At 47.1% G+C, this 16,853-nt stretch overlaps 1 pseudogene across 1 annotated transcript in view; it reads right to left on the bottom strand.

Annotated features, from left to right (window-relative positions):
- The window catches only part of LOC143955477 (uncharacterized), a 34,305-nt pseudogene that overhangs the window by 11,564 nt on the left and 5,888 nt on the right, over window positions 1-16,853 (bottom strand). The window contains exons 6-8 of the transcript XR_013269806.1: window positions 13,596-13,731; window positions 11,527-12,770; window positions 6,431-6,628 (exon numbers count right to left, since the gene is read on the bottom strand). The product of XR_013269806.1 is annotated as an uncharacterized LOC143955477 (transcript). The remainder of the gene's footprint in view (window positions 1-6,430; window positions 6,629-11,526; window positions 12,771-13,595; window positions 13,732-16,853) is intronic.

Genomic DNA, 16,853 nt, shown 5'->3' with positions numbered 1-16,853 from the left:
CACCCTAACAACCAGTCACCTGCCGGGACACTTGAAAAGTTAACCCTGGCAGCTCCCACCCTCCATCCAAAGATGCTTTGTCTCCCGCTCTCTAGCGTTGTCTTGCGGCTGCCTCCTGCTCTCCGCTCTGTTGGGAGGACAGCAGCGGCTGCTGAGGTGAATAACCGGTTTCCAAATGGCCAAAACTTGGCAGTCCTGGTGGGACAGTGACTCGGTCCGCTAATTTAGTGATGCCTGCTTTATCATGTCCCATACCCTGTCACGTACTGTGTCCCTGTACTGTGTCCTGTAGTGATGAGAAGATCAGTGGGAGAAACCACAGAGCTCTGTGGAGGACCAGGAGATCGGCACTCCCCGGTGGTGTCGGTTTCCTGAAGAAGACTTCAGCCAGCATTGGAGCTCCATATTTCTGTACTTTGTCTCTCCATCGTGTCCCATACCCTGTCCTGTAGCAATCAGGAGATCAGCGGGAAGAACCACAGAGCTCTGTGGAGGACCAGGCGATTGACACTCTCCGGTCGCGTTGGTTCCTGAAGCGGACTTCAGCCGGCATCGGAGCTCTGTGTTCCTGTACCGTGTCTTTCTATCATGTCCCATACCCTGTGCCGTAATGTGTCCTGCAGTGATAAGGAGATCATCAGGAGGAACCATGGAGCTCTGTGAAGGATCGGGAGATTCGTCACTCCCTGGTCGTGCCGGTTCCTCAAGAACTATAAAGATAGAGGTAGTGCTGCACTATAACCTGAATAATGTGCAAAATAAGGCGCAAAAGTGCTTAACTACTTCTATTTTATATTTCTTTTGGATTCTGATATTTCCTTTAGTGTTGCAGGTTTATTTTAAAAGCACATATTTGATTAGCGCGGGAATATAATTTTATCTTATTTTTGGTTCCCGAAGAACACTTAAGCCGGCATCGGAGTTCTGTGTTCCTGTACCGTGTCTTTCTATCATGTCCCATATCCTGTGCCGTACTGTGTCCCTGTACCGTGTCCTGTAGTGATGAGGAGATCATCAGGAGGAACCACGGAGCTCTGTGAATGATCAGGAGATTCGTCACTCCCTGGTCGTGCCGGTTCCTGAAGAACACTTTAGCCGACATCAGAGCTCTGTGTTCCTGTACTGTGTCTTTCTGTCTTGTCACATACCCTGTCCCATACCGTGTCCTGTAGTGATGAGGAGATCATCAGGAGGAACCATGGAGCTCTGTGAAGGATCAGGAGATTCGTCACTCCCTGGTCATGCCGGTTCCTGAAGAACTAGAAAGATAGAGGTAGTGCTGCGCTATAACCTGAATAATGTGCAAAATAAGGCGCAAAAGTGCTCAACTACTTCTATTTTATATTTCTTTTGGGTTCTGATATTTCCTTCAGTGTTGCAGCTTTATTTTAAAAGCACATATTTGATTAGCGCGGGAATATCATTTTATCTCATTTTTGGTCCCTGAAGAACACTTTAGCCGACATCGGAGCTCTGTGTTCCTGTACTGTGTCTTTCTGTCTTGTCACATACCCTGTCCCATACCGTGTCCTGTAGTGATGAGGAGATCATCAGGAGGAACCATGGAGCTCTGTGAAGGATCAGGAGATTCGTCACTCCCTGGTCGTGCCGGTTCCTGAAGAACTATAAAGATAGAGGTAGTGCTGCGCTATAACCTGAATAATGTGCAAAATAAGGCGCAAAAGTGCTCAACTACTTCTATTTTATATTTCTTTTGGGTTCTGATATTTCCTTTAGTGTTGCAGCTTTATTTTAAAAGCACATATTTGATTAGTGCGGGAATATCATTTTATCTTATTTTTGGTTCCCGAAGAACACTTAAGCCGGCATTGGAGTTCTGTGTTCCTGTACCGTGTCTTTCTATCATGTCCCATACCCTGTGCCGTACTGTGTCCCTGTACCGTGTCCTGTAGTGATGAGGAGATCTTCAGGAGGAAGCATAGGGTTCTGTGAAGGATCAGTAGATTCATCGCTCCCTGGTCATGCCGGTTCCTGAAGAACACTTAAGCCGGCATCGGAGCTCTGTGTTCCTGTACTGTGTCTTTCTGTCTTGTCACATACCCTGTCCCGTACCATGTCCTGTAGTGATGAGGAGCTCATCAGGAGGAACCACGGAGCTCTGTGAAGGATCAGGAGATTCGTCACTCCCTGGTCGTGCCGATTCCTGAGGAACACTTAAGCCGGCATCGGAGCTCTGTGTTCCTGTACTGTGTCTTTCTATCATGTCCCATACCCTGTGCCATACTGTATCCCTGTACCATGTCCTGTAGTGAAGAGGAGATCTTCAGGAGGAAGCATAGGGTTCTGTGAAGGATCAGTAGATTCGTCACTCCCTGGTCATGCCGGTTCCTGAAGAACACTTTAGCCGACATCGGAGCTCTGTGTTCCTGTACTGTGTCTTTCTGTCTTGTCACATACCCTGTCCCGTACTGTGTCCTGTAGTGATGAGAAGATCATCAGGAGGAACCACGGAGCTCTGTGGAGGACCAGGAGATCGGCACTCCCCGGTCATGTTGGTTTCTGAAGAAGACTTCAGCCTTCATTGGAACTCTGTTCAGAGATTTGGGATTGACGTTTGGTGACTATGTGATCAGTTACACCCACTTATGTTTTATGTCACCATTACTTTTCTTTTATACCGATGTTTTCACTTCAATACGGGAAATCATCTGAGGAAATATTGAGAGCGACAGAAACACTTTGGGCAGATAAATAATATATTGATTTGTCTGTGACTACATCAGACTGAAAAGAGGGACAATTAAAGGCACAGAGAAATTCGGTTTCTAATAACTTACAGTGACGAGCGCTATGATCAAATAACATCTTATTACCTCCGCTGCTGCCAGTTCCACCAACGTCGTCTCTCTAGTTCCCCCCAAGTCAACTCTCACGCGCAACTTCCTGTTTGTAGCTGACATCACTTCCTGCCTGTAGCTGACATCACTTTGTCTTCCATAGAGACTTCTAGTCTGGGTAGAAGCGAGATCACTACCCTGTGGAGCTCAGAGGAACTGCAGGGTTAAAAAAAAAACACAATACAAACAGAGGAAATCAGCAACAAAATCACTAAGGCCGCGTACACACGCGGGGACTGTTCGCCCAACTTTGTCCGTCAAACAGTTTCAGCAAACAGTCCGCTCAAAATTAGCATGGACGGACTTGCCCACACACGACGAACGAACAGTTTGCTGAAACCGTGCGCGATGACGTGAACGGCACGTACGACGGGACGGAAAATACAACGTCCTATACACTGCATTATAACTTTCGGCGTGTAAATCCTTTCTGAGCATGCGCGGAACTTAGTTTGACGAACAAGCCTACACACGAGGGGACTGTTCGCTGAAACAAAGTTTCAGCGGACAGTTTTACGGAATTTCCGAAAAACCTTGTTCAGCGGACTGTTCGCTGAAAGCTCACACACGAGCGGACTGTCCGCCGAAACACTGTTCAGCGGACAAAGTTGGGCAAACAGTCCCCGCGTGTGTACGCGGCCTAAAAGTGAGAAAACCTCTTTTGGATAGCTGCCGCTCTAAATCAATGTACATTTATTAACCGCTTAAGGACCGCAGTGCCGAATCGCAAAATGTGCTTTGGTCTTTGGGCAGCCAAATGGTCTGGGGCTGAAGGGGTTAATACACCATGTTAAAAAAGAAATTTAAAAAATAAAAAATAGCAGGGCTTCTCCAATACTCAATAAGTGATCAATTTCCCCAAATAATCTCAAGTGTGAACCAGCGTTAATCCAATAAATCACTAGCTAGGTTCACACGTGTCTGGTGCAAATTTACCTCCTATTTTCACTGCAAATATCCAAAGGGGTTCAGTTGCAGTTTCCAGATTCAGTTCAAATGCGAATTTTCAGAGCCGACGCCCCCCCCCCGGTGTCTTTAACAATAGCTGGGTGTTGAGGAGCGGGCAGAGAAACCCCTGACAGCTGAATGTAAACCAAAGAATTGCCGGCAATCAAATTTGATTTGATCCATTCCAGGCCCAATTCGAATTTGGGAGGGGAACCTACGCCAAAAGATTTTTAAAAAATGGCGCGGGGGTCCCCCCCAAAATCCATACCGGATTCTTATCCAAGCATGCAGCCTGGCAGGCCAGAAAACGGGGGGGGGGGGGGGGGACTGAGTGCCCCTTTCTTTAACCACTTGCAGACCGGACCATTTTGCTGGTCAAAGACCAGACCACTTTTTGCGATTCGGCACTGTGCGTCGCTTTAACTGACAATTGCGCGGTCGTGCGACGTGGCTCCCAAACAAAATTGACGTCCTTTTTTCCCCACAAATAGAGCTTTCTTTTGGTGGTATTTGATCTACTCTGCGGTTTTTATTTTTTGCGCTATAAACAAAAATAGAGCGACAATTTTGAAAAAAACGCATTATTTTTTACTTTTTGTAATAATAAATATCCCCCAAAAATATATAAAAAAACATTTTTTTCCCTCAGTTTAGGCCGATACGTATTCTTCTACATATTTTTGGTAAAAAAAATCGCAATAAGCGATTATTGATTGGTTTGCGCAAAAGTTATAGCGTTTACAAAATAGGGATAGTTTTATAGCATTTTTATTAATAATTTTTTACTTGTAATGGCGGCGATCAGCGATTTTTATTGTGACTGCGACATTGTGGGGGACCCATCGGACATTTTTGACACATTTTTGGGACCATTGTCATTTATACAGTAATCACTGCTATATAAATGCAGTGATTCCTGTGTAAATGACACTGGCAGTGAAGGGGTTAACCAGTGGCTGGCAGTGTAGGGGTTAAGTGTTCCTAGGGGTGTGTTACTAACTGTGGGGGGGTTGGGCTTTCATTTAGTGAACACTGATCTCTGCTCCAATCACATAGAGCAGAGATCAGCATCACTAGTTGCTAGGCAGAATGGAGAAATGCTGTTTACACGGCATTTCCTCCATTCGGCCGCTCCGTGAGACGATCGTGGGGATGCCTGCGGCGATCGAGTCCGCGGGTCCCACGACCGGACTCACGGGGGTCCCGACCAGCGCGGGAGCTCGCCGCCGGTGGTGTGCTCCCGATGGCAGGGCAGCATTGAATATTGGACGTTCCTGTACGCCAATATGCCTGCCCGTGCCATTCTGTCGACGTACATCGTCGTGCGCTGGTCGGGAAGTGGTTAATAGAGTTGCCACCTCATCCCTTTAAACCTGAACACTTATTAATTACAGAAGTTCGGTGGGTGATTAAGGTGGTAATTAATCTCACCTGCATTAAATTAGCCTCAGGACTAAGGATGAGCCGAACACCCCCCCGCACTGTATATATAGTCTACACTGAATGCACTGTTTTTATATATATATATATAAGTATTTTACAAAAGTGAATACACCCCTCACATTTTGTAAAAATTGTATTCTTTCTGCCAACATGTACTGTGACATACTGAAGCAGAGCATGATCCCCCCTGCCTTCAGAGACTGGGCCGCAGGGCAGTATTCCAACATGATAACCACCCCAAACACACCTCCAAGATGACCACTGCCTTGCTAAAGAAGCTGAGGGTAAAGGTGATGGACTGGCCAAGCATGTCTCCAGACCTAAACCCTATTGATCATCTGTGGGGCATCCTCAAACGGAAGGTGGAGGAGCGCAAGGTCTCCAACATCCACCAGCTCCGTAATGTCGTCATGGAGGAGGGGAAGAGGACTCCAGTGACAACCTGTGAGGCTCTGGTGACCTCCATGCCCAAGAGAGTTAAGGCATTGCTGGAAAATAATGGCGGCCACACAAAATATTGACACTTTGGGCCCAATTTGGACATTTTCACTGAGGGGTGTACTCACCTTTGTTGCCAGCGGTTTAGACATTAATGGCTGTGTGTTGAGTTATTTTGAAGGGACAGCAAATGTACACTGTTATACAAGCTGTACACTCACTACTTTACATTGTAGAAAAGTGTAATTTCTTCAGTGTTGTCACAGGAAAAGATGGAATAAAATAGTTACAAAGATGTGAGGGGTGTACTCACTTTTGTGAGATACTGTATATCCACTAGAGAAGTGGTTCTTAACCTCAGTCCTCAAGTAACCCCAACAGGCCATGTTTTCAGGTTTGCATTATCTTGCACAGAGTCAATGGCTTGGTATTTTGGACAGCTATTTTATCTAAGAGAAAAATTCCCAAAATATGGCCTGTTGGGGCTACTTGAGGACCAAGGTTGAGAACCACTGCACTAGGGTTTTGCCTAACTTGCCCCCATGACATTTGTTTCTTGCCTATTAGCCTAGAAAATGGCCAGAACTGATTTTTTAATATTTGGCTCTCATTGGCTTTAAAGGGGGTCGGATTCAGCACCTAAACTTTGCTCTTGTTTGCCTAACCCAGCTCCAACCCAACCCAGGTGTGTTCAAATTATCACTAGTTGACAGCCACCAAGGTCTTGTTAACAACCTGGTTACTTTACTCGGGTCCTCAAACACACCTGGAGTCACAGAGATTACATCTGGCTCATAGAAATCTTCGAACAGGACTTGGTCGGCAGAGTTAGACTTCAGAGCCTCAGGAGTCAACTCAGGATAGGAGGCCTCAAAAGACAAGTCAGCAGAGTCTTCAAAAACTATCTCTGCCAATGGAGTCAGACTGTAGGACCTCAGAAGCTGAATGGGACACAGGAACTAAAAAGCCAAATCAGGATACAGGGCCTTGGTAGATAAATCAGCAGAGTCAGGCTGAGCAGCAGGCAGAGACTCAGCTGAACCAGGCTGGGCAGTAGGCAGAATCAGTGGAGTAAAGTTAGGCAGCAGGTGGAGAGTCAGTGGAGTCAGGCTGGGCAGCAAGTGGGGAGTCAGGCTGGGCAGCGGGTGGAAAATCAGCAGAGTCAGGCTGGGCAGCAGGTGTAGAGGTGGCAGAGTCAGGCTGGGCAGCAGGTGAGGAGTCAGGCTGGGCAGCAGGTGGGGAGTCAGCAGAGTCAGGCTGGGCAGCAGGCGGAGAGTCAGCAGAGTCAGGCTAAGCAGCAGGTGGAGAGTCAGCAGAGTCAGGCTGGGCAGCAGGTGGAGAGTCAGCAGAGTCAGGCTGGGCAGCAGGTGGAGAGTCAGCAGAGTCAGGCTGGGCAGCAGGTGGAGGGTCAGCAGAGTCAGGCTGGGCAGCAGGAGGGGAGTCAGCAGAGTCAGGCTGGGCAGCAGGTGGAGAGTCAGCAGAGTCAGGCTGGGCAGCAGGTGGAGAGTCAGCAGAGTCAGGCTGGGCAGCAGGTGGAGGGTCAGCAGAGTCAGGCTGGGCAGCAGGAGGGGAGTCAGCAGAGTCAGGCTGGGCAGCAGGTGGAGAGTCAGCAGAGTCAGGCTGGGCAGCAGGCAGAGAGTCAGCAGAGTCAGGCTGGGCAGCAGGCGGAGAGTCAGCAGAGTCAGGCTGGGCAGGAGGCGGAGAGTCAGCAGAGTCAGGCTGGGCAGCAGGTGGAGAGTCAGCAGAGTCAGGCTGGGCAGTAGGTGTAAAGTCGGTAGAGTCAGGCTGGGCAGCAGCCGGAGAGTCAGCACAGTCAGGTTGGGCAGCAGATGGAGAGTCGGAAGAGTCAGGCTGAGCAGAAGGTGAGGAGTCAGCAGAGTCAGGCTGGGCAGCAGGTGGAGTGTAAGCAGAGTCAGGCTAGGCAGTAGGTGGAGTCAGCAGAGTCAGGCTGGGCAGCAGGTGGAGTGTAAGCAGAGTCAGGCTAGGCAGTAGGTGGAGTCAGCAGAGTCAGGCTGGGCAGCAGGTGAGGAGTCAGCAGAGTCAGGCTGAGCAGAAGGTGAGGAGTCAGCAGAGTCAGGCTGGGCAGCAGGTGGAGTGTAAGCAGAGTCAGGCTAGGCAGTAGGTGGAGTCAGCAGAGTCAGGCTGGGCAGCAGGTGGAGTGTAAGCAGAGTCAGGCTAGGCAGTAGGTGGAGTCAGCAGAGTCAGGCTGGGCAGCAGGTGAGGAGTCAGCAGAGTCAGGCTGGACAGCAGATGGAAAGTCAGCAGAGTCAGGCTGGACAGCAGGTGGGGAGTCAGCAGAGTCAGGCTGGACAGCAGGTGGAGGGTCAGCAGAGTCAGGCTGGGCAGCAGGTGAGGAGTCAGCAGAGTCAGGCTGGACAGCAGATGGAAAGTCAGCAGAGTCAGGCTGGGCAGCAGGTGGAGAGTCAGCAGAGTCAGGCTGGGCAGCAGGCAGAGAGTCAGCAGAGTCAGGCTGGGCAGGAGGCGGAGAGTCAGCAGAGTCAGGCTAGGCAGCAGGTGGAGTGTAAGCAGAGTCAGGCTAGGCAGTAGGTGAGGAGTCAGCAGAGTCAGGCTAGGCAGTAGGTGAGGAGTCAGCAGAGTCAGGCTAGGCAGCAGGTGAGGAGTCAGCAGAGTCAGGCTGGGCAGCAGATGGAAAGTCAGGCTTCCTTTTTATAGTACAAAAAAATGTAAAAAGTGATTTCTTGCCAACTAAAATATATACCTCAAAAAAATTTAAATAATATAAAGAATATAAAATATATAAGTGTTCAGCTGTGCCTGACTGAGTAATTGTCTGTCAAACGAATACAGCACTGAAAATTGAAAAATGGCCTGGTAATGGAGGCGTGTATACAGGCTGGTACTTAGGTGTCTAAACCTGAACAGAAAGCAGCCTGTTTCGATTAGAGGAGATTTCTGGCTGGATAGGTATATAAAATGGGTTGGAGGGGTTTGTAAGAGGGGTTGATAGATGGGTGAAATGAGAGGAGATGGGGGAAGGGTGAGACAATTACTAATGAGATCCCTCAATTACAAATCAGAGAAAAAATTAGGATACAAAATAATACGTAACTCAATGTACAAAATCCAGCAACCTGCCAAGCAGAATGGGAGATGTTGATGTTTTCAGTGATGGAGAACTTAGTTGGTGTTCCAGAAACAAGGCTTGCATCCTCACAAGACTGGGCTGTTTTTATTCATGCAGATCCACCTGTTTAGAGGGACACGGAAAACAGAAAAGATGGAGGGGGGTTTCTCTATGTTAGATGTGATGTGAAAGTGAAGAAGAAAGATGTTCTTGTGGTTGGAGATGTGATTGGTGTTCCAGAAACATGGCTTGACTCCTCACAAGACTGGGCTGTTTATATTCATGCCAATCCTCTTGTTTAGAGGGACACAGGACACAGAAAAGATGGAGGGGGTTTCTCTATGTTAGATGTGATGTGAAAGTGAGGAAGAAAGATGATCTTGTGGTTGGAGGTGGTGATGGTGCGGAGGAGGAATTACGGGTGGAATGATAGTTGGACTTATCATTGAAGTCTACTAGAGATATCTTGAGGTTTATGAGAAGGGGGGGGGGGGGGGAGTCGGCTGTTCCAACAAGTGCAAGTCGGTAAAACCAAATGACTAAAACACAAGATTAAGACTAAAACTAAAACCTACATGATGGACCTTACTTGTAGTGTAAAGGAAAGCAATAAAGGAAAAGAAAAGAACATTTCATGATACAAATCTGAAAGAAGACTTTAATGAATAAATTTAACAAATAATGTCATGATTTTAAGAAAAGCAATATTTAATTCTCATTTGTTTCATACTAAAAAATTTGCGATAATATATTTTCATTTTTCACCGGTAAATATAACATTTTACTACACTAAAATGGCCAGTTCAGTCATGGAGTCTGGTCTCCCGTTCTGTTCATCCACAAGCAATATCTAGATCCTCTTTCACCATGAAGTCTTCCACTGAAGCTTCTGCTGAAGATCAGACTACACTGCTAGAGGGACCCAACCAGCAGTGACACCCCCTCCTCCTCTCTCCTAGAGGGACCCAACCAGCAGTGACCCCCCCTCTCCTTCTCTCTCCTAGAGGGACCCAACCAGCAGCGACACCCCCTCCTTCTCTCTCCTAGAGGGACCCAACCAGCAGCGACACCCCCTCCTTCTCTCTCCTAGAGGGACCCAACCGGCAGTGACGCCCCCTCCTCCTCTCTCCTAGAGGGACCCAACCAGCAGTGACACCTCCTCCTTCTCTCTCCCAGAGGGACCCAACCAGCAGTGACACCCCCTCCTTCTCTCTCCTAGAGGGACCCAACCAACAGTGACACCCCCTCCTTCTCTCTCCTAGAGGGACCCAACCGGCAGTGACACCCCCTCCTTCTCTCTCCTAGAGGGACCCAACCAACAGTGACACCCCCTCCTTCTCTCTCCTAGAGGGACCCAACCGGCAGTGACACCCCCTCCTTCTCTCTCCTAGAGGGACCCAACCAGCAGCGACACCTCCTCCTTCTCTCTCCTAGAGGGACTCAACCAGCAGTGACCCCCCCTCCTTCTCTCTCCTAGAGGAGCCCAACCGGCAGTGACACCCCCTCCTTCTCTCTCCTAGAGGGACCCAACCAGCAGTGACACCCCCTCCTTCTCTCTCCTAGAGGAGCCCAACCAGCAGTGACACCCCCTCCTTCTCTCTCCTAGAGGAACCCAACCAGCAGTGACACCCCCTCCTTCTCTCTCCTAGAGGGACCCGACCAGCAGTGACACCCCCTCCTTCTCTCTCCTAGAGGGACCCAACCAGCAGTGACACCTCCTCCTTCTCTCTCCTAGAGGGACCCAACCAGCAGTGACACCCCCTCCTTCTCTCTCCTAGAGGGACCCAACCGGCAGTGACACCCCCTCCTTCTCTCTCCTAGAAGAACCCAACCAGCAGTGACACCCCCTCCTTCTCTCTCCTAGAGGGACCCAACCGGCAGTGACACCCCCTCCTTCTCTCTCCTAGAGGGACCCAACCGGCAGTGGCACCTCCTCCTTCTCTCTCCTAGAGGGACCCGACCGGCAGTGACACCCCCTCCTTCTCTCTCCTAGAAGAACCCAACCAGCAGTGACACCCCCTCCTTCTCTCTCCTAGAGAGACAAAACCAGCAGTGACACCCCCTCCTTCTCTCTCCTAGAGGGATCCAACCAGCAGTGACACCCCCTCCTTCTCTCTCCTAGAGAGACCCAACCAGCAGTGACACCCCCTCCTTCTCTCTCCTAGAAGAACCCAACCAGCAGTGACACCCCCTCCTTCTCTCTCCTAGAGGGACCCAACCGGCAGTGACACCCCCTCCTTCTCTCTCCTAGAGGGACCCAACCAGCAGTGACACCCCCTCCTTCTCTCTCCTAGAGAGACAAAACCAGCAGTGACACCCCCTCCTTCTCTCTCCTAGAGGGATCCAACCAGCAGTGACACCCCCTCCTTCTCTCTCCTAGAGAGACCCAACCAGCAGTGACACCCCCTCCTTCTCTCTCCTAGAGAGACAAAACCACCTGTGACACCCCCTCCTTCTCTCTCCTAGAGGGACCCAACCGGCAGTGACACCCCCTCCTTCTCTCTCCTAGAGGGACCCGACCGGCAGTGACACCCCCTCCTTCTCTCTCCAGCAGAGGAAGACAGAACTTTGAAGTCTTTAGTGATCTCTGATTATCTTATAAAGTGTTTCTTCCATGATAAAGATCAGAGGAGCGCTCAGCCACGTGTTTTCTGAGTTGTATATCAAGGTGAGCTTCTTCCCAGTGTGAGATCTTTGATGTACAGCAAAATATGATCCATATAGAAGACATTTCCCGCACTCACACTAATTCACCTTGGGGGATGTGTGGGTTCTCTGGTGTTTGGTAAAACAATTCTTCTTTGAGAAACATTTCCCGCACTCAGGGCAGGAGTACGGTTTCTCCCTTGTCTGAGACCTTTGCTGTTTCTGCGTGTGGCGTATCTGATGTTGAGTAACGTAGGACTTGCATGAAAAACTTTTTCCGCACTCGGGACAGCAATACGGCTTCTCACCCGTGTGAGACCTCTGATGTTCTTTAAGACGGAACTTTCGTGAAAAATGTTTCCCGCACTCAGGGCAGGAATACGGTTTTTCCCCCGTGTGAGATCTTTGATGTACACCAAGTGCTGCTTTGCTTGAAAAACATTTCCCGCACTCAGAGCAGGAAAATGGCTTCTCGCCCGTGTGACATCTCTGATGATTAATAAGTACTGATTTCAGCCTATAAGATTTCCCACACTCGGGGCAGACATGCGGCTTCTCGCCCGTGTGCAATCTCTGATGACTAGAAAGTTTAGACTTAATTGAAAAGCATTTTCTACACTCAGGGCAGGAATACGGCTTTTCCCCCGTGTGATATCTTTGATGTACAACAAGTCCAGATTTGTTTGAAAAACATTTCCCGCACTCGGGGCAGGAAAATGGTTTTTCTCCCGTGTGAGATCTTTCATGAACAACAAGCCCCGATTTGTCTGAAAAATATTTCCCGCACTCAGCACAGGAATACGGCTTCTTCCCCGTGTGCGAGCTCTGATGTGAAACGAGGTCTGATTTCTGTAGAAAACATTTCCCGCACTCAGGGCAGGAATACGGCTTCTCACCCGTGTGGGATCTGTAATGTATATTTCGTTTCGACTTACACAGAAAACTTTTTCCACACTCGGGGCAGGAATACGGCTTCTCACCCGTGTGAGACCTCTGATGTCTAACCAGTTTTGATTTATATAGAAAACATTTCCCGCACTCAGAACAAGAATAATATTCCCCCACCCTGCGATATCCCTGATGTATGAAACCACCAGAATCAGAGCAAAACCTTTCCCCATGTTCAAAACAGCAAAATTCTTTCTCCCCCTTCATTTCACCACCATCCCCCACAGTACGAGGTTGCTCAGAGTCGGAGGGATTCCATGGTCTATCCACACTGTGAAGTCCACCATCCATAGTGGAGATCATTGTCTTTTCTCCTCCACAATCTCCTGTGATGTCCTCATCTTCCATTCTACAACCTGGAGATAAAGTGAGACGATCCTTCGAGGGTTTCTCCATGGCGTGTCCTGGAAAAATATAAAAACATCATCAATAGATATGAGAGGGTTAGTTCACTTCCATCAAGATCCCATCTGGATCAGGTAGATATGAGTGAGGAGATGTTCTCTGTGGAGGTCCCAACCAGCCGGGACTCTTCCCCCCTCTTCAGTCCTTTGGTCCTCCTCCCAGATCACTTCTACATTTACACAGCCTTGTCAGAAGAGCAGGAACCAATGGGGGCTGGGAGGTCCATGCTCTTCACACAACCACAAGCCTAGGCACTGGGTCATGTGATCTCTAACAAGAGGGTCAAAGTTCAGACTTGCAGACCTTTTACCATAGAACAAGTGACCATAGGCCTAGGCTTCTGGTGATATGCAGCACTGGAGGGAGCTTATGGTAGTAATTTCTCCTAGAAAGATAATGGTTTCAGTCTCTGTTACTCCTTACTAGTCATCAAGTGACCATAGCCTTAGGCTTCTAGTGATATGCAGCACTGGAAGGAGCTTGCCGTAGTATTTTTTCCTAGAATGATACGTGCTTCAGTCTCTGTTACGTCTTACATTTCATCGCAATAAGACTGGTAATACAGATTTATGGTAACATTTAGCTATACGTCGGCTGGAAGAAGAGGAACCAACCTAAGAAATCTGTGTTATCATATCTGTGCTACTGTAACTAGGAGTGACCCACAACCTAATACTGCCAGCTGAACCACAAATAGGGTATCAGTACAGGGAGGGGACCATCATCAACCTATTATTGGGTGATATCACTCAGATCCCGCCCTACGCTGGACCAATTAGTGAGCAGTAAGAGCAGAGATAAGAGAAGAATATATGATGGGTCACCTGTGCTGATCTCTGTAGGAGTGTCCTCCTCTATGAATGTCCTCGTCATTCCAGCCTCCTCCGTATATTGCTGATCATCCCTCACATTCCTCTCTTCTACTTCACCCTCAACTTTCACGTTCGTCAGATCTTCACCCTAAACCAACAGAATGGCAGCAAAAATTCGGTTTTCGTACAATTTCTTGGAGTCCGTCGATGGAATTCAAAAACATTCAGGCTACACTGCCGTCAACAGGAGGTTGGGTCACTCGCAAGCAGAACAAATTGTAAGCCAGCCCTCGTGCAAACGCCTCCTCATACCCAGCATATGCCTCAGATTTGTGGAAAAGCAGCACCAAGGGCAACTGCAAAGAATCGGTGTTCTCAATGGAAACTCCAAAAACTGGTTTTTATGGAAAGTAAAAGAATCGTTGTTTCTTTCTCATCCGTTGAGGGACACAGGAATCCAAATACAGTCCAGATCCAGTCAAGACATCTTAAAGCAGACCAAGTAGAAGGAGGACAACAACCACTGAAAGGCCTGAATAGACCCGAGATCCCAGTCCTATCTGAAAGAATAACACTTAAATCTGAACCAGATGATAAGAAGCCCCCTGCAAGAGAGGGAAAGCTGCCAATGACCAAGAGAAGCCTACAGAGAATCAATCCCTATTCTCAAGTAGGTGGGACCAAACCAGTGTACCTGAGACGTGAGAAAACTCAAGTGTATACCTAAACTTGGCTAATATTGTTGAAATTGACAGAAAAAAAAATGCAAGATATGCTCCTGCCAGTGAAATACTGTTCCAGGCCAAGGTTTTGAAACAGCTATGTGATGTCCAACTCAGGAAATTGACTACAAGCGAGACCCTTCGAGGTAAAGAGGTGACCCACCTATTCTGGGGAACCATCTAGAAACCCTGCATAAGGGAACATCCCGGAATGTGGGGCAGGGAGAAAAAAACACCACATTTGCCAAAAGAGACTAGACATGTGCAAAAGGAAAAAATTAGTTTAGTTTTGTTTCGCTTTAATTCGTTAATTCATTAATTTCGTTTAGTTATATTCGTTAACTTCCTTAAATTCGTTTTCGGATTTCGTTTAGTTTTCTACCGAATCAGAAAAAATCGGCCACATTCGAAAATATTTCAACCAAATTCGAAAATATTTTGTGACCCGACTTTAGGGCCATGTATCTTGGGGTCACTTGGTGCTAAAAACTCCAAATTTGGATATGTTGTAGTGCTAGAAATATTTGGTTTGCATATCAAATTTGGGGTTTCTAGCTATAAGTGACCCCGAGATATGTGGCCCCAAAATCGGGTCGCAAAATGTCATTCTCTGCTCTAATAACTAATTACATTTTGCGACCCGATTTTGGGGCCACATATCTCAGGGTCACTTATAACTAGAAAACCCAAATTTAGTATGCAAACACAATAATACTAGCACTACAACATATCCAAATTTTAAGTGTCTAGCACCAAGTGACCCTGAGATACATGGCCCTAAATTTGGGTCACAAAATATTTTCGAATGTGGTTGAAATAATGTCGAATGCATTCGAAATTATTTCAACATGATTCAACATTATTTCAACCACATTCGAAAATATTTTGTGACCCAAATTTAGGGCCATGTATCTCGGGGTCACTTGGTGCTAGAAATTCCAAATTTGGATATGTTGTAGTGCTAGTACTATTGTGTTTGCATACCAAATTTGGGGTTTCTAGCCATAAGTGACCCCGAGATATGTGGCCCCAAAATCGGGTCGCAAAATGTCATTCTCTGCTCTAATAACTAATAAAATTTTGCGACCCGAATTTGGGGCCACATATCTCGGGGTCACTTATAGCTAGAAACCCCAAATGTTGTATGTAAACACAATAATACTAGCACTACAACATATCCAAATTTGAAGTGTCTAGCACCAAGTGACCCCGAGATACATGGCCCTAAAGTTGGGTCACAAAATATTTTCGAATGCGGTTGAAATAATGTCGAATCATGTTGAAATAATTTCGAATGCGGTTGAAATAATGTCGAATCATGTTGAAGTCATTTCGAATGCGGTTGAAATAATTTCGAATCATGTCGAATTCATTCGTTATATTTCTTTTGTACTCGTTGTAATTTGTTATTCTTTTATTCTGACATTCGGATGCATCAGATGCATAAGATGCAAAATTCGGCCGAATTTGGATTAGTTACGAAACGAATTGCACATGCCTAATTAAAAAAGAGAAATATAGATAGCTATATAGGTGAATTTTGGGCCACATATCTCGGGGTCTCTTATAGCTAGAAACCCCAAATGTGGTATACAAACACAATAATACTGGCACTACAACATATCCAAATTTGAAGTGTCTAGCACCAAGTGACCCCGAGATACATGGCCCTAAAGTCGGGTCACAAAATATTTTCGAATGCGGTTGAAATAATGTCGAATCATGTTGAAATCATTTCGAATGCGGTTGAAATAATTTCGAATCATGTCGAATTCATTCGAATTCATTCGTTATATTTCTTTCGTATTTGTTGTAATTTGTTATTCTTTTATTCGGACATTCGGATGCATCCGAATGTCCGAAAGATGCAAAATTCAGCCGAATTTCGATTCGTTACGAAACGAATTGCAAAAGCCTAAAAGAGACTGACAGGACACAACTTTCTGGTTAAATAAGACCATATGGATGTGTCCCTATGACCCATGGCAAATGGGAGGCTGAAAAAGGCTAGCGAGACAACGAGAGAAGGGAAAACACTATTACAAGGGTGGGCAAATCATTTTTTCCAAGGGACCAAATGAGAAACTGGGACTGTTGTGGTGGGCAAGCCAAAGTTTATTTGATCCAACTATTTGGCCTCTGAATGTAGACTGAGGAATCACCAATCTGTATAACAACCCTACGGAGACCATCTCAAGCTGTGAAGTCCCTGAGGGAAAAACAAAACAAAGAGTTAAAGAAAATGAATCGAATGTCCTAGGACAATAGTAAAAAATGAAGGAATGCAGGGTAGAGGAGGGGTTTAAAAAATTTCTGCTTGCCAGTGCCCAAGCCTCTTGTAGGGGTATAACCCAACTGTATATGAATTTCTATGTGCTTCAATGGACAAGAAAGAAAAACAACTCTATAATACTATACTCTATAAGTACTGATGATGTGTTCTAGACCCTCAACGCCACTATCCTGATGATGGTGAAGGATGGAGTGACTTTCCTGTGTGGAATCCCGGGAATACAGAGAATGGGAACATTTCTCGGGTGGGTTTTTG

This window comes from Lithobates pipiens, unplaced genomic scaffold (genome assembly GCF_037356315.1).
Source record: "Lithobates pipiens isolate NorthernLeopardFrog02 unplaced genomic scaffold, aLitPip1_a1.2 Scaffold_35, whole genome shotgun sequence".
NCBI classification, from domain to species: Eukaryota; Metazoa; Chordata; class Amphibia; order Anura; family Ranidae; genus Lithobates; species Lithobates pipiens.
The sequence above is the reverse complement of the archived record's forward strand: the minus strand, read 5'-3'. Positions and strand labels throughout refer to the sequence as shown.